At 43.2% G+C, this 26956-nt stretch overlaps 1 protein-coding gene and 2 non-coding genes across 4 annotated transcripts in view; all 3 read right to left on the bottom strand.

Annotated features, from left to right (window-relative positions):
* Window positions 1-421: 421 nt before the first annotated feature.
* The window catches only part of LOC121396962, a 338181-nt gene continuing 311646 nt past the window's right edge, over window positions 422-26956 (bottom strand). For both annotated transcript variants that reach the window (XM_041572628.1, XM_041572627.1), the window contains 2 exons: window positions 1135-2119; window positions 422-681 (listed from right to left, as the gene is read on the bottom strand). The gene's annotated coding sequence lies outside the window, so the exon portion shown is untranslated. The remainder of the gene's footprint in view (window positions 682-1134; window positions 2120-26956) is intronic.
* LOC121397454 lies at window positions 14990-15070 on the bottom strand. The gene has a single exon (XR_005963679.1). It is a non-coding gene; the product is annotated as a small nucleolar RNA SNORD62 (small nucleolar RNA).
* LOC121397451 lies at window positions 15357-15437 on the bottom strand. The gene has a single exon (XR_005963676.1). It is a non-coding gene; the product is annotated as a small nucleolar RNA SNORD62 (small nucleolar RNA).

The raw sequence follows: 26956 nt of genomic DNA, 5'->3' as shown, positions 1-26956 counted from the left end.
GTCAAATGGAATGGAGAGGAATGCAGCGTTCACCTGGCAGCTTAATGGCGCTAATGTATATGTTGCCATATTCCCTTCTGTTTCCCTCACCCTGCTTCCCTTGCTTTAATTTGGCGCATTGATCCTGGGAGCAAATCCGATCGCCGTTAAGGGGTCAGGAAGGAATTTTTCCCTCTAGTGAAGCTTGCTAGAGGTTTTTTGCCTTCCTCAGGATCAAATAGCGCAGGTTTTCTCATTATTGTCAATAAAACTGTGACTTACACAGATTTAACACCAAGCTGCTGTGTGTGTGTGTGTCTTTATTCTGGGTACTGGTCACATTTGGGAGGGATAACATATAGATGGGGTGGGGGATGTGAGAATGGAAAGAATAAGCAGAGAAAAAACAAAGAAAAGTTAAAGAAGAATGAATTTACCCATGTTCTTGTTTTATAAGAAACCCTGCTTTCCATGGTATATGTCAGTGTGATTCCTTACACCCCACCCAGCAGTTCAGTACCTGTCAGTGACACATGCCAGTCCTCCTGTGGGTACAGCTGCTCCACCAAGCATTCTCACACTGGGCTAACGGGTTGGAGGTTCAGTTTCTAATGGTCATTCCTCGGAATCTCCCACCATTCCCCATCATGAAATGTAGCCTGTATACTCATGTGGCCACTGGCACATACAGACATAACAAAGCTGGAGGGAAAGATAAAAATATATATACTTTAGTTTAACGTGATACTGACGCTCAAATGTATCATAGTAAGAACAAATCCTTCTAAAAGGGAAGTAAAAACACAAGACAAATTTTAAACAAATGAATAGTGATGTAATAAAAAGCAGTGTCCAATAATGGTGGCTTGCACTTGTTCTTTGCATGCTGCCTTCCACTTAATAAATGAATCCTAGGTCTTAAAATAGATAAAGGAAGTACTAGGTGCGCTAGACAACAGTGATAGGATCTCCCAACCTATAAAGAAAAATCCTAGGTCTTACTGACACATGAATGTACTATGTAGGCCAGACCATATGTACTCAAAAGCTGAACAACCACACCTGTATACATACATTGGTGAATAGGACCCCTACTGAAAGGTGAAGACTTGGTGGCCAAGGGAAAAAGAAACATTGGGGTTCAGTGGAACTTACCTCTAAAGTTCAGCAGCAAGTCTTCTTCATCCCCCTCCAGTGGCTTCTTATCTGGCGGCTCCTTCATCCTTCTCCAGCAGCAGCAGCAGAGTCAGCATCAGCAGCAGATTCTGCTTCCCCGGGCCCCCTTGTAAGTTGAAATCCACTAGGCCTAGGACGACTGTGCCCCAATGATGGTGGCCCTGTGCAGAGTGAGAGAGAGAAAGGGAGAGTGAGAGAGACCCCTCTGCCTCTTGCTGAACAACAACTCCCAGAAGGAAGTAAAGTTCAGGTGGGAGGCACTGGGAAATCAGAATAAAGGACATTACACTGCATTCAGCCCGGCAGTGGCAATCTGTGGGTTAACTTGGTGCAGCACCAACAGGTAGCCATGTGCACACTTACTGCACTGTAATGCTCACTCACTCACTCACTCAATCACACTCTATCTCTCACACGTGCAGACAAACAAGCAGAATTAAGGTCTCACCCACATGGCAGCAGAAGCACAATTTTGGTGGGCAGGTATTTGCTTCCATACATACATGCCAACATATTACTTGGGTATAATCTCCCATAATCCCCCTGCTCTGATCAGACCATGTGGGATGTAGTAGATCCTTCTCCGCTGGTGCAGTAGGTAGAAAATCAGTAAAGCAGACTAAGTCAGGGCACTGAGGTTGGCAGAATATCAAATCACTGGGTTGTCCAAGCGCTGAATCTGAGTCTGGTGGAGAGGTAAAAGCTAAGTGGTACTGACTCCCCTCTGTGCTCCTCCATGTTCCACACCAGGCTTTGGTGGTAACTGTTCAAAGCTTTCTCTCCAACCACTTCCAGCTTGTGGAACTTTTATCAAATTCTCCTTCTCGAGTTAAACTCTGAGCTGCAAGGAATGAAATACAGCCCCACTTTCACTTTACTGTCCTTCTCAATCCTCATTATTAACATCATTGTATGGGTAGCAGGTGACCTGTTGCTGGTGGGAGCTCCCACGCCCCCTTCATATCTGCACAAACAGAAGATCTATGTAAGCCTGCAGTCCTGTCACATTTAAAGGGAAAGTATTACCAACATTACAGTGGTTTAGCAAATCTGGGTCATATATAATGCCCTGCAAGTGAGAACAGGAGGATACAATAAGTTTAGGAGAAGTCACTGACGGGTTCTGTGACCATTTAAAGACACAAGGCTGCAGGCTGAGTTATACAGGGAACTCTGAGTATCACTCATGTTTTATAAGGGATTGTGTACCCCCATTGTAAATTATAAGGATATTAGAAGTCACTGAGGGGAGTAATTTGACCATATAAAGGCACAAGGCTGCAGGCTGAGTTATACAGGGAACTCCGAGTATCATTCATGTATTATAATTTACCCCCACATTAAATGATAAGGATATTAGAATTCACTGAGGGGGGGCTACATGACCATAACCAGACACAAGGCTGCAGGCTGAGTTATACAGGGAACTCGGAGTATCACTCATGTATTATAAGGGTTAATGTACCCCCTACTATAAATTATAATGATATTAGAAGAAACTGAAAAGGTTCTGTGACCATATAAAGGCACAAGTCTGCAGGTTGAGATATACAGAGAACTCTGAGTATCACTCATATTTTAAAAGTGATAATGTATCCCCTACTGTAAATGATAAGGATATTAGAAGAGACTGAGGGTGGTAAAGTGACCATATAAAGACACAAGGCTGCAGGCTGAGTTATACAGGGAATTCTGAGTATCACTCATGTATTATAATGGACAATGTACCCCCTACTGTAAATGATAAGGATATTAAAAGTCAGTGAGGGGTTCTGTGACCATATCAAGGCACAAGACTGCAGGCTGGGTTATACGGGGAACTCTGAGTATCACTTATGTATTAGAATATATACTGTACCCCCCACTGTAAATGATAAGGATATTAGAAGTCACTGAGGGGTTGTTCTGTGACTATATAAAGGCACAAGGCTGCAGGCTGAGTTATACAGGGATCTCTGAGTATCACTCATGTATTATAAGGGATAATGTACCCCCTACTGTAAATGATAAGGATATTAGAAGTCACTGAGGGGTTGTTCTGTGACCATATAAAGGCACAAAGCTGCAGGCTGAGTTATACAGGGACAATGTACCCCCTACACTACAGAAACATGCCCAGCAGGCTTCATGGGTTGGTGAGAGATCTAATTCCTTTCCAGGTAGAACACAACTGGTTAGAATGTCCCTGATGTAATATAATTAGCAGTTTATCCCAGTACAGAGAGGTGTAGGATAACATGAAGCTGTAGAAGAGCAGCTATGAGAGAACGGGGCAGCATTAGGTACAGAGTATATGGGTGTGTGTGTGTACATATATATATATATATATATATATATATATACACACACACACACACACACACACACACACACAAAGGTACAGGGAGATTCTCTGAACAGTATTTGGGCACTGGTGGTGGGAAACACAAAGCGTATTCTATACAGTAACACACAACACAATGTATCACATACCTGCCCACTGCCATGCTCTTCCAGATCAATTAGTTCTGTCTGAAAAGAGCAGCAACTCGGTTATCGCCGCCTGGTTATCACATGGACACGTCCCCTTTTCTTAAACTCTGCCCTCAGTGTCCCAGATTTCATAATGTGCAGAGCGGGGAAGAGATTGTGTTGCGGGTGCTGTTCTGTGTGACACTGTAATGAGACTTGGGAAACATTTTCTATATTATATACGAGTTTATGAACTGACCCTTCACTGATATCCCATTCCAGCAGCCTGAGCCCTGGAAAGCCAAACAAATTAATGGGCCCCACAGCAAATTATTTTTCAGGCCCCCAAAATAGAGGTTAACATTTTTTAACAATATGGATTGAAATTGTATATGAATAAGGGCTTCCTGGGCCCCCCTGCAGCCGCTGGGCATAGCAGAGCTGTCATGTGACTAGTTACAGGGCAGGACATGGACTACAGGCCGCTAGAGTTGTGGCCCTTTTACCATCTCTAGGGTTGCCACCCGGCCAGTATTTTACCGACCTAGCTGGTAAAACACCAGCCGGGCCGTGCTGGTATTACAAATTTACCGGCAATGTAGCTGCCAGTAATTTGTAATACCCTTTACAAAAGCCCTTGCCCTCCAGTAAAAACGTACATTTCCTTTGGCTTCTGTGATGTGGCTCCGCCCCTTTTGTGGCACTACCATGTGTCTCCGCCCCCTTTTTGTCGCTGAACGCCGGCTCCACTCTCCCATTTGCGTCACGGCCCGCCCCTTTATTATCCACCCCCACCACTGGCCGGTATTTTTTTTTTTTTAAAGGTGGCAACCCTAACCATCTCCCAAGCCATCTAACTAAAGCTGGCCATAGATGTTGAGATTTTTAAAAGATCCGAGTCGTGAGACCACGATTATCTCGGAACGATCGTACGAATTGTCCATCAACTAAAAATGCCAATTTGCCAGGAAAACAAAGGGTAGCTGCCTGCTTGGCCCTGCAAACATAGATAGATTGCACTGGGATCGACAAAGATTTTTTAACCTGGCCGATCAATTTCCTGACAGATGTCGGCCAAAAAATCATAAGATGTTCGATCAATCCCACTAACCGCACAATAATTTCTAAGGATTGGTCGGATTTCCCTGAGTCCCTAACTGGGCCCTAGATCTGCACCAGCTACAGTGAGGCCTATTGGAACTGGAACCTGAGGGGCCTCAATTGCAGTGAGAGTGAAATCCTTCCCTGACTGACACTTACAGACACACTAAGTGGAACTGGCAATTGCTGCAGCTGCAGCCTCTCCTGCACTTTCCCAACTTTACATCACAGGGGATATCTGTCTCCCTCCTCCTGCTGCTGCTGCCAGATCTGTGCCTGCTCTCTCCTGGCCTTGTTGCCTTCACTTCCTATTTCCCAGCATGCTCTCTCTTGGCCTTGTTGCTTTCACATCCTCTTTCCCAGCATGCTCTCTCCTGGCCTTGTTGCTTTCACGTCCTCTTTCCCAGCATGCTCTTTCCTCACCTTGTTGCCTTCACTTCCTATTTCCCAGCATCCCTCACACAGTCACATGGCATCAGCCTTGCTGTTTCCGGGTTGCCTAACACTGCCATCTGCTGGCTGGAGGTGACCTTTGCATCGTCCTTATTTATCTGCCTATTACAGCAGCAATAATAAGAAATGTGTAGCCTTACAGAGCATTTGTTGAAATAAAGAAGTAAGGCAGGTAATTTAAAACGATATAAAATAAACAATGAAGACCAATTGAAAAGTTGCTTAGAATTGACTATTCTATAACATATTCCATAACATATTGAAAGTTAACTTAAAGGTGAGCCACCCAAGTTGTAGGGGCAGATACTATTCCTTAGGCTGCTCTGCTCCCTTCAACTGTGGGACTTTGAGAGACTCAGACTTGGGTTGTCCCAACAGGCCTCGACTGGGATTTATATAGACCCTGCAGTCCAAGTACATAGAGGCCCAAACATCCTCCAGCAGCCCACAGAATAGTGACTGTCTATGGCACCTTACAGCAGCCCCTCTGGCATTTGCAAGGACCCACAGATTTTCCTGCATCCCAACATCACCCTAGACCTCTTTGTATTGCACCCAGCCTCCAATAATGCTTGTGGGGCCCACAAGAGCCAGTACCCATTCAGGGGTGCTTCGCCAATGAGGCGAGTTGAGGCTGTTGCCTCAGGTAGCAGCGCCCCACTAGGTACCAGGGGGCAGCAAAAATGCTGCTCCTGGTACTTTAAGTGCGAATTTCCAGGGGAGAGGGGGGCAGCAGCAACTGCTGCTGCCTCAGGCGGCAGAGGGGCCAGGATCGCCCCTGGACTCACTGGGTTTTTTCTCGGAGTCCAGCTGGCCCAGTCCAACCCTATCCATACCTCCCAACATTTTGGAAACAGAAAGAGGTTCAAAAAGATTTTTTGGCCATGCACATTTTGTGTGACTTCAGAGGCAGCAGAGGATGAATTCTAAGGGCACAGCAAGATGTGAAGAAATGTGATGGGTGGAGGTGGGAAGAGCTTATCTTTATACACAATGGAGCTCCTCTCAAGTCTTGCTCTCTTCCACTTTCACCACTCTAGGCTTGATGGTCCCAGTCCTGGCTGTTAGGGCCACTAAACTCCACTGTGCTATCCCTGCACTGTCCTTGCAGCTGCGAGCCGGCTCGTCTTATACTTGATGCAACGGCAAACCATCTGATATCATCTCTCCAAGCGTGCTGATCAGGGAACTTGCAATGAACGACACTGTAGGCTTGTGTGTTGCAAAACAAGTTCAGTTTATTATGGGTAGTACTACAACTTATATAGCATAGTAAACAAAGAGATTCCATTGTGATGTCATACACAATGTGATTACCCTATATTTCGTAATGTTTGAACACCTGAGTGGCTATAGTATGTTTACATAGTCTACAACTTATGTGTATTTGATAAGAAGCATACTTGCGCAATCAAGTGTTCAGGCGGGAAAAGACATTAGCCCCTTGCAATCCCTTTCAATCCCCCTTTTAGTCACATAAGTGACTATACGCGAGCAGCATGAATAATCTTAAATTGCAAGCCCTCAGAAGAAGTAATTAAAGATGAAGTTAATTTCCTGATATAGGGAATTATACAGCAGAAAAGAAATGAAACAAAAATTAAGACAATCAATAAGGTGACACCGATCTGAGCTAAGATTTTTTGCCAACGGAATTATACCAGAAGGTGGTAGTGCCATCACTTTGTTTGATTGCAACTTGTCGTTCATTAGTAGACTGACCTCCTAAGGTGGCGATGGGGTTTGATCGTTCATGGCGATGGAGTGTTGTATTGCTCTTGAAAAACTGGTAACAAACTGATCCCAAAGGGCTGTGAGGGTTTGGGTAACATATGCAGTTAAGGATTATCATAATCGGGAAAAATAGAAAAAGGAAAGTGCCAATTATGCACCATAGTGCATATTTTGTGGACTTCCTCAACATCATCGGTGGTAGGGGTGTGAGGTCCTGAGACGTCATCTTCGGGTCCTTCTGTGACGGATTTGGTGGTGGTGTCATGTTCCGTGTTGTCAGCTTTACTCAGTTCCGGCGTTGGAAGTGTTGGCGCGAGTTTCACTCGTGAAGCGTGGATCCAATGGTCGCTGGCATCGGTGAGGACTGCTGTCCGTGTGATGGCAATCACTGTGACTCGTGGGCCAAATGGGAATCCCCCTTTTCGATAGCGATGGAGCTGTCGAACCACAACAGGATCGCCTGGGCGAAATGGATGGGTCGGCTCCTGGGGGGGCAAAGGAAAAGACAAAGAAACATCACCATAGATGCCATTCAATGTAGTAATAAGATTACGTACATACTCCTCCTGAATTAGATTAAGATCAGTGTGTTGGATGACTGAGGAGCCTTTGACCCAGGGAGTGGGAAATGGGCGTCCCATGACAATTTCAAAAGGAGATAATTTAGTAACTGAATGTGGTGTCATGCCTATTTCAGCTAGTACTGCAGGTAAAAAGGACTTCCAATTAGTCCATGTGGCAGATGTGGCTTTGGTGAGCTTATCCTTTATGGTGCGATTCATTCGCTCAACAACACCGGCACTCTGTGGATGGTAAGGGATGTGAAACTTCCATGTGATTTGTAAGGTGGAAATTAGAAGCTGGAGGACCTTACTAACAAAAGCTGGGCCATTATCGGAATTAATTTGTTGCGGACAACCAAATCGGGGTATGATGTCATTAACTAGGAACTTAACAACGGTTTTGTCGTCCTTGTGACGGCAAGGGAAAGCTTCTACCCAGCGAGAGAAATGGTCGGTAAAAACGAGCAAATATTCCTGTAGTTTGCCAATCTTAGGAATATGAGTAAAATCAACTTGCCAGTGAGAAAAGGGTGCAATTGGGGGAGGCAAATTTTGGTGTACTTTGTGTGTTCCTAAGGTGTTGGCCCTAAGACAGGTGAGGCAAGTTTTAACAAAGGTAGAACAATGCTGTCTGAGATTCTTTGCGATGAAATGTTTTTGCATTTCAGCCAAAGTGAGCTTGGAACTCTTATGGCCAATGCCGTGAGCTTGAGAGATAAGTAGGGGTAGACTGTTTTCGGGGATACCCACTTTGCCTTGGATGGAATAAAGACCAAACTGGTCAAGGGTAAGATTTTGCTGTTCCCAAAAATGCAGGTCAGTCTGAGTGGCAAATGTTTGCAAATACTGTAGAATTTGACTGTCTGGACAACTCGGAGGTGTGTGGAGAAACATGGGGATGACAGTGGGAGTGGCAGAGGATGCAGTAGTTTTGGCAACCTGGTCTGCTAGGGCATTACCGAGGGAAATCTCGTCAGTTCTGTTGGTATGTGCCCTGCAATGGATAATTGCAATTTCAGAAGGAAGTTGGATGGCCTGTAAAAGATTATCAATGAGGGCAGGGTGTGCGATGGATTTCCCATCTGTAGTAACATAACCTCTTTGTTGCCAAATTTTGCCAAAATCATGAACTACCCCAAAAGCGTATCTACTGTCACTGAATATATTAACGGGGCGGTTGGCAAACAAGTGACAGGCCCTGGTGAGTGCTATAAGTTCTGCTGCTTGTGCAGAATTAACAGGGATAGACAGTCTCGAGTACAATATTAGGGAGTTGGACAACTGAATATGCTGCTTTGTAGGTGTCATCGGAAGGCCTGGAGCAGGAACCATCAACAAAAACATTAGTAGCATTTGACAAAGGAGTGTCAGTTAGATCGAGTCGAGGTGAGGTAGAGTAGTGGATAGATTCAACACAGTCATGAGGATCGAGTATAAAAGCATTAGTAGGGTCAGACAGATGTAATAGAGCATGCAGTATGGCCCTTGAGTGTTGATTGCGTATTTGATCTGTAAATTTGCAGTACCTAATAGAATAACTTCATAGCCACTTAATCTTTGGGAGGTCATGTGTTGGGTGGTAATGTTCTTCAATAGGTGTGTAACTTGATGTGAGGTGTGCAAAATAGTATTGTGGCCTATTGTGACAGACTGTGACAGTTCAACAGCCATAGCACTAGCTGCTAAAGCTCTGAGACACGCCGGCATCCCCTGTACCGGAAGCGGCATTACTTTGGAAAAATAGGCCACAGGACGAAAACTTCCCCCAGATTCTTGAGCACAGACCGCAGCCATGGTTTTACAGGTGTCCTTGACATACAAATGAAAAGGTTTAACATAATTAGGTAAACCAAGCGCAGGTGCTGTAACCAATGTCTGTAGGAGAGAATGAAAAGCATTAGTCATTTGTTCAGTCCATTGTACGTAAGGTGGTGCATCCTTTTTAGTACATTGTCTTAAGATATTGTCAAAGTAAGAACAGTTCGGTATCCATTGACGGCAATAGTTGACGATGCCAAGGAAGGACAGCATTTCCTTTGGAGTTTCAGGTTTTTTTATCTTAGTCAGTGCTTGTACTCTCTTTGGGTTTATTTGTCTCTGGCCGTGGGAAAGAATGAATCCCAAATATTCAACAGTCTCAGCCCCCATCTGAGCTTTATGTTTAGCAACCTTATGACCCTCTGCTGCCAGATGTTGCAGCAGTGAGGTGGTATCATGGTGGTTAGCTTTCTGGCTTGGACTACACAACAATAAATCATCAACATATTGAAGCAGGACAGAACCATGGCCGGGGGCCCATGACTTAAGGGTATGCTGGAGCACCAGGGAGTAAGCCGCTGGTGAATCCACTAGGCCTTGGGGGAGGCGTTTCCAGGTAAGTTGGAACACCTCAAAAGTAAAAGCCAAAAGTAACTGTGTCTCAGGGTCTACTGGAACCATAAAAAATGCATTAGATAACTCCAAAACCGTGAACACCAAAGCATCACACGGAATGGGGGTAAGAAGAACTGTAATGTCTGGCACAATAGGTACAATTGGTATAATTAGTGAATTAATAGCTCTTAAATCTTGTACAAATCGAAATTCGTTGTTCTTCTTAGGAACTGGATTGATGGGAGTATTGTAAGGAGACACAACACTAGTGAGGATATCCTGATTAAGGAATATCAGTATTAACAAACGGATACCATCTAACTTTTCCTGTGAAAGAGGGTACTGTTTTATGTATACTGGATGTGAGTGTGGTTTAAGTAGTGCTTTGTAAGGTGTACAGTCAACAAAGCCCACATCAAATTTGTCATTAGCCCATACAGACAGAATGGAAGGGTTAGTAAAAAGGTCGTTAAAATTTAGAAAAATAGAGTTAGTTTCGGAAACAAAAATATCTGCAGAAAGGCCCCCATCAGGGGAAATTCTGATGGATTGAAATCCTAACTTGTGGAATAGATCTCTGCCTAACAGATTTTCGGGGCACCCAGGGATAAGTGTAAATGGGTGTGAAATGGTACGGGTAGAGCCTGGGCATACAATAGGTAAAGGTGGTGTTTGGAAGGTGGGAGTTAGTACCCCGTTAATCCCAACTGAAGGTATCGATCCGTGTCTGTCTCCCTCATAATATTTTGTATTAATGCAGGAGGTGGTGGCTCCCGTGTCCACTAGGAATAATAAATCCACTCCTGCAACGTTTAATACAATGTATGGGTCTGCACTGAATGAGGATGAGATGACAGGGAAAAGTGGGGTACAACCTTCAGGGCAGCCCTATGTAGAACCTGGTTATACCCATATCTTTTTCTAATTCGGGCATTTGGGGTATCTCGATTTTATCAGTATCTACTGTATCTAAGCCAGATAGGGGGAAGGCCGGCAATGGGTAGGCTGCAGCTTCAAGGGGCAGGGACAGGCATTGGTTATTGAACCAATGGGGCTGCTTGGACTAGTGCTATAGGGGCAGCTTGGGGTACTATAGGAGCAGAAGCTACAGCAATGCAAATCTCGTCATCCTCCACGGTATCTGGTTTATGTGTCAAATTGGGGTAGATAGCCATGTAAGGGGGTGGGGTAGTATTAACAGTTTGATCACAGGTTGTAGAGCATTGTGAATTGTGTCATTTAAATAGTTTTAAAACACCAGTTTTTCATGGATTGTAGTTCTCAGGGAGGGAAGGTGTAGAGTACCAACCTGGGGCAATCTTGAGCCAATTTTCCCCACCCGGTGTCATATATGTATAATCCCATTTAGGGTCACCTTCTTTCTTCTGAACACACATTTGATAAACTATATTCATATAATATAAATCATTAGCTCCATCACGTGGAAAAGGATTGTCTAGTTCTAAATGTTCACACCAACCTGCAAGATTATCTACCCAGGGGTCAACATAAAATCCTCCAGTAGGACTACATCTATACACATACTGTTTGCAAGTCTCATTAAGGAGGGGCGGTGGTAAATATTTGAAGTCTTACCACCCATCTTAATTCAATACAAGTACAGTCTACAAATAAGATTAGTAAGTATCAAAAAGAGAAAAAGAAGGTATAGGATAAACTAATTGGTGGTGTAATGATTAAATGTAACTCACAGTTTTCCTAATGAGAACTGTTTATTTATTCTTATATTATAGGCTGACTCTCTGTTCCAGGTTTATTCACCTATTGCCTGGACATAAACCTAAACTTTTTGCAGGAAAGATAGCCTCGAACTCTGAACACGCAGAGTTTATACGTCTACGGTGTATAATGGGATAAGAATGGGCCGAAGGAAGAGAAGTAAAATAGAGTCAACAGAAATATTGGTTAATCAATTATGTGGACTATCGAATTCAATAAAAAAAACAAATATATCAATACCTTAAATTCTTATCAAAGAACGTGTCATGTACGATTGCAACGAAACAGAGAAGCCAGGGCTGAACTGAGATCAAGGTCCCAACAATACCCGTTTAGCAACTCGTGATCACTCTTAACGCTGCAACTATTCACAGATATATTTTAAAACACAAATACACAGACAAGACAAGACAATAATACGCATGGAAAGATGAATCAGTCAGTAAGAAATGGTTCCCGTGCACAACCTGAGTATCCCTATTTTACTATACTACCATGGGATCTCTATAACCAGTCTCAACCATACATGAGACAGTCTCAACCATACATGAGACACTTTAGCTGCAAATCATGCCCTTGTCTCAACCATACATGAGACAGTCTCAACCATACATGAGACACTTATTTAAACTGGTAATCATGCCCTTGTCTCAACCATACATGAGACAGTCTCAACCATACATGAGACACTTATTTAAACTAAAGAATCGGACAATCGGAAAGAGCCAAAGGTAAGAGAAAACACCGTCAGTTCAGACAGTGATTCTACTTACCTCTGGATTTCCAGCCGTTCCACTTCTGACACCAGAAAACTGTTAGGGCCACTAAACTCCACTGTGCTATCCCTGCACTGTCCTTGCAGCTGCGAGCCGGCTCGTCTTATACTTGATGCAACGGCAAACCATCTGATATCATCTCTCCAAGCGTGCTGATCAGGGAACTTGCAATGAACGACACTGTAGGCTTGTGTGTTGCAAAACAAGTTCAGTTTATTATGGGTAGTACTACAACTTATATAGCATAGTAAACAAAGAGATTCCATTGTGATGTCATACACAATGTGATTACCCTATATTTCGTAATGTTTGAACACCTGAGTGGCTATAGTATGTTTACATAGTCTACAACTTATGTGTATTTGATAAGAAGCATACTTGCGCAATCAAGTGTTCAGGCGGGAAAAGACATTAGCCCCTTGCAATCCCTTTCACTGGCCGGTTCATTGCACTCGCTGAGGGCTGCTCGGAAAGTTTGGGAGACCTCAGGCGCCTTTGTTGTCGTCAGGTCTGTGTTTTACCTGTTAAGATGGAAACGAAGAATGAAAATACAATATGCACAACTGCTGTAGTGGGTCCACGCTGAGCATGCAATCCTTTAGCCAACAGATGGAGCATCTGACAGATGAGAGGAGTCTCCTTTATCTGGAAGAGGTCACCTTGCCATCTAGGTGCCACAGTGTAATGACTTTAGGGATGACTGATCCCAAAGTCAATCTTCCAAGTCAGGCCTTTATTTTGGGAGGTGTTCAAATTATAGTTATTGACTTTGCTGATTCGTTTATAGCACAAGGAAATTGTCTACAGGCCATGACAAGGGACACCTTACAGGCAAATAAAGGCAAGATAGCAGACCTTGAACACAGTTTAAATGAATATATTTGGAAGCACAAGTAGCAACAAGACAGAGGCAGCACAAAACAGGCATGCACGAAGCTCCTTTACAAAGCAGGAGTTACAGCTACTCTATCGACTACTGGGTGACTTTCCACTGGGGCTAGCTGAACTCGGCCTTAAAATGAAAGGCAACCATTTAAGAAGAGGCAAAGTGCAAAACCTTAACTAAGTGGCCCAGGTGCAGAGAGAGTAATGGAATAAATGGAGACTCCTTGCTTTACCACTGGACAAACCACAGACACATGGCGCCATTATTAACAGTGTGTGCCATCAACCAACACCTCAATTCTGCCCGTATGACTTCCAAATGTTACGACACCATCTGCCCCCTCGTTCTGCTTCTAAAGATAAAGCAATCAGGACAGTACCACCAGGCACTACTTGCCACAAAATAAAAAATCAGATGGCACACACTTCAGCAATTGTGCTAAATCTTTGGTGATTTATTGAGATCTCCACACAACATTTTGGAGGTACAACCTCCTTTATCAAGGTGCTCTCATATGTGTAGGGTTGCCACCTTTTCTGGAAAAAAATACCAGCCTTCCTACATATTTATCTTTTTTCCCTATTAATAACATCTCAGAAGTAATACATTGTATTATAACATTATATGGTACCATCATTATACTACTGCTATTTAGCACAATTGCTGAAGTGTGTGCCATCTGATTTTTTATTTTGTATGAATATTGGAACCAATTTATGCAGTAAGGTTTCCAGAACTATTGAACTATTGTATGTTAGATACTACTTGCCATATACTGATCCTTATCTCATAGCTTTCTGCAGCAGTTAAAGGGTAAGCACGACTGCTTTGTCTTACCTCTCTGCTTGTCAGCACGGGAGTCTGCATTCTCTGAGGAGCCCCTACAGGCAGGTTTTGTGCTTGAGAAAGCTGAATGGACTGTGGCAAGATCATGGTTTGCTGTCCTGAACTGCATCGGGGCATCTGAAGTTGGGAGCCTGGCATTGGCAGGAATAAACAGAAGGTGATAAACAAATTAAACCCAAATAAAACCAAATTCCAGGTCTTACACAGCCCGATGATGATCTTGCCTGATTACATATGTGAGTCCATCATCTGGGAGGCCTGGTTATGCTGGTTTTCATACACCAGCTGCTGGCTTCCATTCAGGGGCTGATAAGGAGACGTGGCCTGGGTTGTGACCATGTCCAGTGTTTGCATGCCAGGGAAAGGGTTATATGGTGGCTTGAGGTCTATACCACGGATCAGTACCATGGCATTGGGCGGATGCATGTAGACCTGGAAGCCTGGGACCTGCAAATAAAAATAGATTCTTCAGTCAGGACTACATGTGATCTGAAACTGTGCAAAGGCAAAACCTAAACCCTTTCACTGCTTTGCTATGTCAAATGAAGAAACGTCTAACTGCCATAGTCCCATGTTAAACCTGCAGTCCTTAATTAGGAAGAATGGAGATCTCCAAACGTCTCTGAGTTATTGTGAAAGATTTGCTGCATTTACCTGAACGGCTGTAAATTTCTTGCAACTGGAACATGGGGAGGCCTCCTCGCAAACTAAGGTGAGCTTGAGCCTGCAGGGAGGTGTGAAGGGAAATGGGAATCTGCTGCGCGGCTGCAGCCTGTTGGGAAAAGCAAGGTAACATCAAATACAAAAATGTAACATAACATATTAAACTGAATGTTTAATACATTCTGCTGGCCTCTAATTGCTTTTTCTTTGGATGAGCCCTAAAGAGGCATCTAATGTGCCCCTCAGTATCTCAGTAATGAGATCCACTCAGAGATCCCTTCTGAGTATATAGTGAAGGGTCAGCAGGATCTATTGGAACATTATGGAGACTTGGACACAGAGAGGGTACTAGTATATTTTGGACAGACTTTTTTAATTGTGTCGACTGAAGACAACAGTGAGACATGCCTGCTGATACCCTTGCTGTTGTGGTTTGGTTTGCTGCACCAGACAAGGTACATGGGTGGGATGTGGTTTCCTGGAACAATAAAGGCGACATTGTATAGTAAGTGCAAAATAACAGAACAGAAGATGAAAGACATAGCCAATGCTTAAAGGTGGGTCATTGCTCATAGATACAATTTGTCCTGTTCTATTTGGAAGCCCAACTGTCAGTCTCTCAATAACAGACTCTCCTCAGTCCCTTTCTAAATACATAGAGAAAGGTCAGCAGGATCTCTTGGAACATCCTGGAGACTAAGAATAACATTTCTTTATCTAGGACACATTGCAAAGGATTGTAAAACAGAAGTTGGATCACTGGGCACATCATATCAATATTGATGTCTATACAGCAAATATAAACCCCCTGCCGTCAGCGCAACAACACAGATGTGGGAGTAAACGTTACAACATTGTTTACATTCACACACAAACTTGGTCCACTGAGAGCAGAGTTCACAGTCAAGGTTCCCCCAAGGAACTTTTACTCTCTAGAAATATTCTGTAAACTCAAACGACACGTTTTGAAATGAAATGTGAACCTGGCATGGAGGCAGATGGTGCAACTGAAGCAATGGGCATGGGTGGCATTGACACATCTCTAAATGAGCTGTAGTTGACTCCGGTGGAGGCTTCCACGCTAGACCGTGGCTGAATTCCTGAGCCATGGCCTGCTGGTAAATTCTGCTCTGGCAAACTGGGTGAGTTTTCACAGGCTCTACAAGCAGTCTCCATCTACAGGACCAAGAAGAGAGATGTGGTTATGGTTGGTTCTAATGCAGGTTATGTTACCAATCATTAAAGGAGAACTTAACCCCCCTACAAGATCCCCCCCATCTCTCCCATGCCGCACATTGAGTTAAAAAAAATGCCCCTGTTTGGAAACTTGAGCTAAGAACGCAGAGTTCCCAGGCGCAATCTTCTGTCCATTTGGATACTCTTCAGTCGCTTCGATGACAGAGACCCAGCAGTTAAATCGGCTTCCTGACTAGCTCCAATTGCGCATTCCCCTGCAGGGGGCGGCGGCGGTGAGACACTCAGAGTATCCGAATGGACAGAAGATGGCACCTGGGAACTCCGCTGCACTGATCTGCTTTTTTATTTATTTTTTTCAAATAGGGGCACCATTCTACACAATAGATTGTGTGGGGGTGGAGAGGTGGGCCAAAGGGTAATTAAGGGGGGCTGTTGTACCCAAAGGGGCTTAGTTCTCCTTTAAGGCTAATGTTAGTTATACATTTACAACTGGAAAGAAGCTGGGCAGAGAGCAACCGACTGCGAAAAGGAAGGCCTGGACAGCAGGGTCTGCTTCCCAGCCACTTTCTTTCCTTACCTGTCACCAGCAGGGGTCACATGCGGGAGGGATACACTGGGAGTTGTTATTGCATGGAGTAGTTACTCATTTATGTACCATTTTTTCAGAACGATTGAAACACTTAGGAGTGTACATGTTATCACCCCTGGAGTTAACTGATACCTTTCAATCATTTGATCATTTGGTGAATAGAACTGTATCCCTCAATTGGTGGTCTGTGGTGGTGGCGCCTGGACCGCTTGCCTAACAATTTATCTATTATGTTTGATTATGTTTGATGCCCGTAAATGTACTTTAACTCTATTCATCTGCTGGTCACGTGATTGGGTTTAACTGGGGGTGATGGTACCCAATTCATTTGGCAATTTTCTACCCAGATTGTAACAGCAAAATGTTGCACTAGTTTTAACAGGGCAGTTATATTGGAATTATGGTGGGGAAAAAAACATGGGGAGACTTTGAACTTATTCTTTTTGTAAAAAAAGGCCTAAAATGTTTCATTTGTTCTGCAGTATAGCAGCTGTGTCACACTTGCCCTTCTTATAACTAGTGCATCAACTGCAGTCATCTATCTGTAGGAATCCCAGATAGTTACCCCTAGAGACTCTCTACTGCCTTGTTCCTAAAATACCTATTCAGGAAATCAGGTATTTATAGTCTTGTTTATCATATGAGTATAACTCCAAGTGCAGGAGTGGGGTTTTGTTGATCCTCATGCACATTTCACCAATTTCAATTCAATGCTGCAGTTATATCACAGTAATTCATTTAATGCCAACTTCTCACAGTCCCTGACAGCTGATAGCATGCATATTGCACCGGTATATATTTATATAAAGTGGGGGTCACCAACTTTTTTTTTTACCCATGAGCCATATTCAAATGTACAAAGAGTTGGGAAGCAACACAAGCATGAAAAAAGTACTGTGATTGGCTATTTGGTAGTCCCTACGTGGACTGGCAGCCTACAGGCAGTAAACGTGGTTTTTATTGAATTAGTTAATATGGAAAACCAGAGCTGGAAAACCATGTACCTTTTATTACATTACCCATCCAAGTGATCTAGAGGAAGAAGTGGTCATTTTGTTAGTAACTCTAATCATTAACTTATTACCCAGGGCCGGAAATCCTGTTCTGTGAAACTTGCACATGGGCAGTACAGAACTGGTGGGGAAACATTTTGTAGTTCATGTTTGCCTACAGCGTAGGGCAATGATCCCCAACCAGTGACTTTTTTTCATGTTTGTGTTGCTCCCCAACTTTTTTATATTTAAATGTGGCTCATGGGTAAAAGAAAGTTTGGGGACCCTGGGCATAGGGGCATACCAAGCCAAAGCCCTGCTAAAAACTTTTCAAGGCTACTGAATTGTTCATGATAGAGGAGCAGTGGCTTGGGGAAAGATGTAAGAGATTAGAATCACAACTTAGATTTCTTTGCCTAATAACACCAAGCACTCAGTGCTTAGTAATAGTTAGGAATCTCCTAATATTTTGGATAACAGAGAACCCAGTAGCTACAGAACACTAGCTTGAGCATCCTTATTGCTCATTATGTAATGCAGAGACACGAGTTTCTCCATGTCATTTGGGTGATTATGATCCAGTCACTGGATCTTCTTCATCAGTGATCCCCAACCAGTGGCTTGTGACCAATATGTTTCCCACCAACCTCTTTGCTCCCAGTGGCCTCAAAGCAGGTACTTCTTTTTTAAATCCGGACTTGGAGAAAAGTTTTGGTTGCTTTAAAAACAGGTGTACTGCCAAACAGAGGCTCCTGTAGGTCACCAGTCCACATAGGAGCTACCAAACAGCCAATCACAGCACTTATTTGGCATCCCCAGGCCTTCATGCTTGTGTTGCTCCCCAACTTACATTTAAATGTGGCTCAAAAAAGGTTGAGGACCCCTGCTCTTTACTCTAAATGGTAACATGAACTAAAGTCTCCAAATGCCCAGGGTATAAATCATCTCCCCAAGGACATAGGGTTAGTTGACATTTCTAACCTCCCATCATTCTCAAGCTAAAAATGAAGAATTAATACAACCAAAACATGGACCTCTTTCAGCTCTCAAGTATTTCAGCTGCAAACCTACCTATGAACCATTTCCCAGTGGTAACGTGAACTAGGTAAATGACTTGACAGGGCCTGATTTTAAAACCTGTCTAGGTAGAGACACTGTAATACATATCTGTCAGCATGACAAAACTGTTATAACAAGGATACATAAATCTCACTGGTGTCTTCTGGAACCCTATCATTCATTTCCATGTACCAAACTCATACTCATACCAAACTGACGTCAGTGGTAGGAAAGCTTTTCGAAGGGTTAATAAAGGATAAGATACTGGACTTCATAGCAAATCATAATACTATGAGTTTGTGCCAGCATGGTTTTATGCGTAATAGATCTTGCCAGACTAACTTAATTTCTTTTTATGAGAATGCAAGTAGAGACCTCGATTCTGGGATGGCAGTGGATGTGATTTACTTAGACTTTGCTAAAGCATTTGATACAGTGCCACACAAAAGGTTACTGGTTAAATTAAGGAATGTTGGCCTGGAACATAGTATTTGTACCTGGATAGAGAACTGGCTAAAAGTTAGACTACGGAGTGGTGGTAAATGGAACATTTTCTAATTGGACCAGTGTTGTTAGTGGAGTACCACAGGGCTCTGTACTAGGTCCCTTGCTTTTCAACTTGTTTATTAATGACCTGGAGGTGGGCATTGAAAGTACTGTTTCTATTTTTGCAGATGATACTAAATTGTGCAGAACTATAGGTTCCATGCAGGATGCTGCCACTTTGCAGAGTGATTTGTCTAAACTGGAAAACTGGGCAGAAAACTGGAAAATGAGGTTCAATGTTGATAAATGCAAGGTTATGCACTTTGGCAAAAATAATATAAATGCAAGTTATACACTAAATGGCAGTGTGTTGGGAGTTTCCTTAAATGAGAAGGATCTAGGGGTCCTTGTAAATAACACGTTGTCTAATTCTGGGCAGTGTCATTCTGTGGCTACTAAAGCAAATAAAGTTCTGTCTTGCATAAAAAAGGGCATTAACTCAAGGGATGAAAACATAATTATGCCTCTTTTTAGGTCCCTGGTAAGGTCTCATCTGGAGTATGCAGTTCAGTTTTGGACTCCAGTCCTTAAGAGGGATATAAATGAGCTGGAGAGAGTTCAGAGACTAAGTGCAACTAAATTGGTTAGAGGGACGGAAGACTTAAATTATGAGGGTAGACTGTCAAGGTTGGGGTTGTTTTCTCTGGAAAAAAGGCGCTTGCGAGGGGACATGATTACACTTTACAAGTACATTAGAGGACATTATAGACAAATAGCAGGGGACCTTTTTACCCATAAAGTGGATCACCGTACCAGAGGCCACCCCTTTAGACTAGAAGAAAAGAACTTTCATTTGAAGCAACGTAGGGGGTTCTTCACAGTCAGGACAGTGAGGTTGTGGAATGCACTGCCGGGTGATGTTGGGCATTGCATTATATTTTATATTTCTAATCATTGGATTTAATAAACACTTGTAAGGCAAAAAATAGTGCCGTAGAATTCCTTTTCAAAACAAATCCCCTGAAACTACCCTGTGGAGAAGGAGATGGCATCGCTAAAAACACTCTTAAGAAAACCACGTGGCAGAGGAGAACGCCGAGATTTAATTCTGCGGCGGACACCAGATCTACACCTGCAGGAGGAGGATATATCCCTCCCAACGTAAAGATATCTGGCCGCGACCGGGCAACGATCCATACAAGTGCCGCCCAGCCGACTCAGAAGTGGAGGAACAGAACACGATCGAACCAGCGCTTTTAAAATCTACAACTGAGGTAAGCGCAATACTGCTGGACAGCCTTACCTTTTTTAGCGTCACCACACTATTTGGCACCCCTATCCAATAGGCACAAGACGGACCAGAGACATCAGCCGCCAACCGACCTCTGACCACTGGCAGACACGATCGGCATCCTATTCGCGATATTATATCCATCTTTATGTGAGTAGAACCAATGGTCTAGCATTTTCTCGAGTACACAGAAGGTTTTACACTATATAGGCATTGTCTCCCCTCTCTCTATAGGTATATCCTAGCGCACCTTTTTGTTTCTTTCCCCTTTTCATTGGGTGATGTTGTGATGGCTGATTCTGTTAATGCCTTTAAGAATGGCTTGGATGATTTTTTGGACAGACATAATATCAAAGGCTATTGTGATACTAAGCTCTATAGTTAGTATAGGTATGGGTATATAGAATTTATGTGAAAGTAGGGAGGGGTGTATGTATGGATGCTGGGTTTTCATTTGGAGGGGTTGAACTTGATGGACTTTGTCTTTTTTCAACCCAAGTTAACTATGTAACTATGTATTGCCCCATTTGAAGTTGAACATGACTTATGTCTTTTTTTCAGACTAACCTTTTACATAAAAACAAGACGACCAAGATGAATCTGAATTATAAATTGCCAAAATCTGCTACTATTTTGAGCTTCAGATGATAAGGGCCTCATTAACCATAAACATAACTGCACCCATTAAAGCCTAAACACAGAGCACATGAGTCCAGGGCAATGGTGTGTAAAGGCTGCACACTAATCATTGTGCCACATTCATAATCTGGAGCACGGGTATCCCTGTATTGAGAACTAGAACTATAAGGGCTCTTACAGACGGGCGTTTTTACCTGCGCTCCCCTGCGTTCTGTTTTCTTCCGTTGCATTTTACCTGCGTGTCTGTGTGAGTAGAGCCCCATTCAAAATAATTCAGTGCGTCTACTCCTGCGCTCCCCTGTGGCTGAACGGAAGAAAATGGAGCGCAGGTAAAAACGGCCGTCTGTAAGAGCCCTAAATGAAGCAGAGCTTGCAACTGCTGCAAAGCCCAAATGGTACAAGGGGTCCAGAAGAAAAAGAGTAACCAGTGAAACCATGACTGATAAGACATTTTTCATTACCATACAATCAAACCTTACAGGGGCCCAGTGGCATAACTAGATATTACTGGGCCTAAAAATGTCTGAAGGTTGATTTTTTTGCTAGTATTTATTGAAATAGTATATTAATTAGGGCCGCTATACCGCCTGTGCCCCCCTGCAACTACAGGGACTGCTTCTTCTATAGTTATGCCACTACAGAGGTCCCAATATGACTTTGCTGTAGAGACAATTAAATACTATTTAGGTCCTGTGTAACAAGCCTGAGTGATGTGCAAGCTAAAGGATAGTCCAGGGGGCACCCACATAACACCCATTATTGGTGCAGCTCCTCCAAACTCATTCAGCACTTAATTCAGAGAATGGAGCAACTCTCAGGTCTCCATTATAAGAGCCAAATGAATTGTCTCAAGGCTCGGCCTTTTACTACACTTCTAATCTTTGCACCTTGCCCAAGACTTTGTAACTTTTAGTATGTTTATACAAAGGCTGATTCTCAGCAACCTTTTATTTGATCTCCATTATTTTTTATAGTTTATTAATAATTTGCCTTCTTCTTCTGACTCTTTCCAGCTTTCAAATAGGGGTCACTGACCCCATCTAAAGACAAATACTCTGTAAGGCTACAAATGTATTTTTATTGATACTTTTTATTACTCATCTTTCTATTCAGGCCCTTTCCTATTCATATTCCAGTCTCTTATTCAAATCAATGCATGGTTGCAAAGGTAATTTTGACCATAGCAACCAGATTGCTGAAATTGCAAACTGCAGAGCTGCTGAATAACTGTCTATTTACATCATACTAAAATTTAACACAAAGGTGAACAACCCCTTCAAATGCAACTTACTGTAAATATATCAAGGTGTGTGTGCAGTCTTTACAGCCAAGTGGCAGCTGATATTTGTATTACCAGAACCAAAATGATTTAAACGTAAGACTCTTCATTTTTACTCTAATACAGCATGGGTTATTTTCCCATTACACTCAAAGTCAGGCCCTCATTTATATTGTCTGTAGTGATGTGCAGGTCAAGAAAAACCCAACCCACACCCGACCCTAACCTGCAAAATTAAAGGACCCGCAAACGACCGGTTCCCACCAGTGATGGAATACTGGTATACTCAGGAGCGCAATGTTAAAATCTTAAGTGATACTCAGAGTTCCCTGTATAACTCAGCCTGCAGCCTTGTGCCTTTATATGGTCACAAAACCCCTCAATGACATCTAATATCCTTATAATTTACAGTAGGGGGAACATTATCCCTTATAATACATGATTGATACTCAAAGGGGCAAATTCAGCAGCGCTGCCTTCGCTCACAACGCAATACTTCACAAGGCGTAACTTCGTCTGGACAATGCTAATTCACGAAGATCCGAAGTTGCGCAAAGGGTACCGAACGCTGGCGAAGTTGCGATAGCGAAAATACGCTCAGCAGTTCTAAGTTACTCTAGCGTTGGCTAATTTGCATACGGTGTGCAGTTAAAGTACAATGGCCGTATATGCTGCAGCAAATACATTACACTACACAAGGCCAGGGAACCTTAATAAAATTATATAGAGTTATTATAATGCCCTACACATGTGCCCACAGTTTAGTTTAGGTGGCATGTGGTATCAAATGTAGAGGGGAAGGAGGGTACTTTTTCAGCCTATCACCTTGTAAAAAGGAAAAGACGCCAGCGTTTTTTGGGACTTACGCCAGCGACCAATATAATACTGACCTGTTGCCTTCCCTTCATTGCCATTGAAGCTGTAGCAGCCAAGAGCTGTTGTTCCTTTTGCTTGTGTGTTGTTCCACTGTCTATACACTTACGTATTCTCTCCTTGGGCAAGGGTATCACACCAGGGTATTTGTGTTGGTGGAGTCCAGACCCTTTGGGTGAAGATTTATCTTATGGACAAACTGCTGCACTCTGTAGGACCCAGGGATGCCTGCCGTACACTGACATATGTCCTTACTGGAAACACACTGCAAAATCCATGAATAGCCTCACATACAGATCCACAGAAATGTACACAAATAACACACACATTATCTGTCTATATACATGTATATTTATATATTGTAATATGTATACAGAGAGAGTATTTATTGTTAACATATAGTCCCTTTGTGGCAATACCAGTTGTATAGTAAGTATTTTGGGGTAAATAAATAAGAACTTTACAGTCATTTTGGCCCATTCGTCCTGTCAGATTCTTTATTCAGATTCTCAATTGACCCCTCAGTTGCCAAATACTGCCTGATATTCTCTGCTGGATTGGGGGGTCAGGGCTGTGTTTGGGCCATAGCTGGACATTCACTCTCACTGATTTTCAGGTGCATAATGTTCCTAACATAGCAAACTAACACTGGGGCGATGGCCCTGCAATTGTTCTGTCCAGCGTCGGACTAAGGGATCCAGGGCTGCTGCTTTAGGGGCCCCCACACACAACTTCCCTGGGCCCCCGCACCAGCCATGATGCCGGCCTCCTTCCAAATCAACCAGCCCTGACCTAGAGTCCCACGAGGGTCCATTTTCTTGAAACCCGTACATGACCTGTATCTGCAACCCGTCCTCACAACCCACAATTTGACCCCCATGTTCCTGCTACCCAACCGGCAATAGGCCAACTAACTTTCTGACCTGGGGGACACAAAGTGATGTCACATTTGCCCGGAAGTGAAGTCACTCCGGTGCTGAATTGTCCCAAAAACCACAAGTGTGGGTGGGGGGATCAAGCCCACACTTTGTTGGGTACCCAGCCGGAATACCCGCGGGCTGCCTGCATGGCCAAGGAATCAGTTGCCCGAAACCAAACCACTTTGCGGGTATTCCACAAGTACTCAACCCAATGCAGAACTCTACCCTTACCCATTGGGATATTTTCTCTAATTTAGTTTTTACTCACAGTCCTTCAGACTCACAAGCCACATAAACTGGAGACTAATTGAGAGTCATTAGTATCCACAGCACCCTCAGTGAGCACACAGGCACGTGGTCCAAACATCACCCAACCAACCAGAACCACCTGGGGCAAACGGAACTGAAATAATTTCTCCCAATCAGTGTGCTTTAATCAGCTTTATCATCAGATATACAAGTAGAAACAACAGAATTCAACCTGTATCGGACGATTCAGCCGTAACAGTGGCCAATGTTTTGGTGACTTCAAAGTTGCCTGAACAAAATTTTACCATACATGCACCGAATGTCTTACGAAACTTATCATCTGTGTGTCTATGCTATGGCCAACTTAAGGAAGCTGATCCAGCAGTTAGCCAGCAGTTGTATAAAGGTGGCCATACATGATATGATCTGCTGAGGGCAACTCCCCTTGCCTTTTGAAAGGCGGGCGGATTTTGGAGCAAAATGCAAAATGACGCATTTCTGCACCAAAATCTGTGGAGTCTGCCTGATTAGCCTATGGTGCAAGGTGACTGCATGAGTCGGCTACATGGTGTTGGTGCCACATTGGCATGTGTGTGGCCTTTCATATCAGTCTGGGCTCACCAGCAGAACAGCAGCATAAGCTTTAAATCTCTCCCTTTCTGGTCTGAGGCCTCATACTTAAAGGACACGAGAAGAAATGTAAACCCCCATCTAAGCTCTTTCACAATTCACACTATTTTTGTTTCCTAGTTTAAAAGAGGTTCGTTTTTACACTGCTTGTATAATGAAACTGAAACAACGCCGCCACTTGCTGGTCATCAGCCGAACCTTAGACTGCAGAAAATTGTTAGAAAGAAGAGGGAAAAGTCTTGTGATGTTGCTCTGCTGGGAAAATGGAGCCGAGTTAATAGAGTAATCATCTGCTGTTTTTCTGGTCGGTTTAAAGCAGAGCAACATCACAAGACTTTACTGTCGGCTGAAAGGAACAGCGGGGTATTGCAGGTTGGCTTCTTACGGATAACTTTAACAACTTCCCAAACGTAACAGTATCGCCTTTTAATACAGGAGATATTACACTACATGTCATCTGTATCTCTCTCGATAGACAGATAGGCAGGCGATTGATAGATAGACAGGAAGAGATAGATAAGATATAGATAGACAGACAGGTAGAGATAGATGGATTAGATATAGATAGACAGAAAGACAGACTGGTAGAGATAGATGGATTCGAGATAGACAGACAGGTAGAGATAGATGGATATATAGACAGACAGACAGAGGCAGATTGCTTATTACAGTTAGACAGTGCATCTCGTACTACTTTTCATAATTTCAAGGAAAAATCACCCGGAGCAGAGTCCCTCTTGGGAATGGTTGACACTGGAGGCCACTCATAAGACCATAATACATTTTTTGTGGCTGTTGCAACCCATAGCAGCCTGTCAGCAGTAGTAAGACTAATGAAAGCAAACTTCTGGTAGTACAATTTGCTTCATATTTGCAAACTCCACTTCCCATGGAGCAAATAATGGAGGGCACCACACTACTCTATATAACTGAAGTAGAACATAGTAAGTAATTAAGACATGTACAACGTTCAACCTTTAAAGTCTATAGATATCCTGCCTAACTGCTAGTTGATCCAGAGGAAGACAAAGAACTCCATCTGAAGCCTCTCCAATTTGCCTCAGAGAGGGGAAAATTCCTTCCTGACTCCAAAATGGCAATGGGACTAGTCCCTGTATCAACTTGTACTATGAGCTATCTTCCATAACCCTGTATTCCCTCACTTGCTAAACACCATCCAACCCCTTCTTAAAGCTATCTAATGTATCAGCCTGTACAACTGATTCAGGGAGACAATTCCACATCTTCACAGCTCTGACTGTAATAAAAACCCGAATATTAAGGCGGAACCTCCTTTCTTCTAATCGGAATGGGTGGCCTCACATCAGCTGGAAAGACCTACTGGTAAATAAGCATTAGATTATTATAAGATTCCCTGATTTATTTATACATAGTTAGATTATCCCCTAAGCGCCTCTTCTCCAGTGTGAACATCCCCAACTTGGCCAGTCTTTCCTCACAGCTAAGATTTTCCATATCTTTTACCAGCTTAGTTGCCCTTCTCTGTACCCTCTCTAATACAATAATGTCCTGTTTGAGTGATGGAGACCAAACCTGTACGGCACATTCTAGATGGGGCCTTACCAGTGCTCTATAAAGTGGAAGAATGACCCCCTCCTCCCGTGAATCTATGCCCCTTTTAATACAACTCAAGACCTTATTTGCCCTTGATGCTGCTGACTTGCATTGCTTGCTACAGCCAAGTTTATTAACTCCAAGATCCTTTTCCACAATGGATTTGCCTAGTGCAGTCCCATTAAGGGTATAAGTGGTTTGGATATTTTTACATCCCAGGTGCACGACTTTACATTTATCAACATTGAATTTCATTTGCCACTTAGATTGCCAGTTTGTCAAGATCGTGTTGCAAGGAAGCCACATCCTGGATGGAATTAAATTGGGCTGCATAGTTTTGTGTCATCTGCAAACACGGATACATGCAAGGTTTCCCAACAACAAGGAGTGCAAGTGCCAGTTCTGTAACTTGCCTGCTGTATAGCATTGGCACTAT

This window comes from Xenopus laevis, chromosome 8L (assembly GCF_017654675.1).
Source record: "Xenopus laevis strain J_2021 chromosome 8L, Xenopus_laevis_v10.1, whole genome shotgun sequence".
NCBI classification, from domain to species: domain Eukaryota; kingdom Metazoa; phylum Chordata; class Amphibia; order Anura; family Pipidae; genus Xenopus; species Xenopus laevis.
Note: the sequence above shows the minus strand (reverse complement) of the source record. Positions and strands in the feature narration are given on the sequence as shown.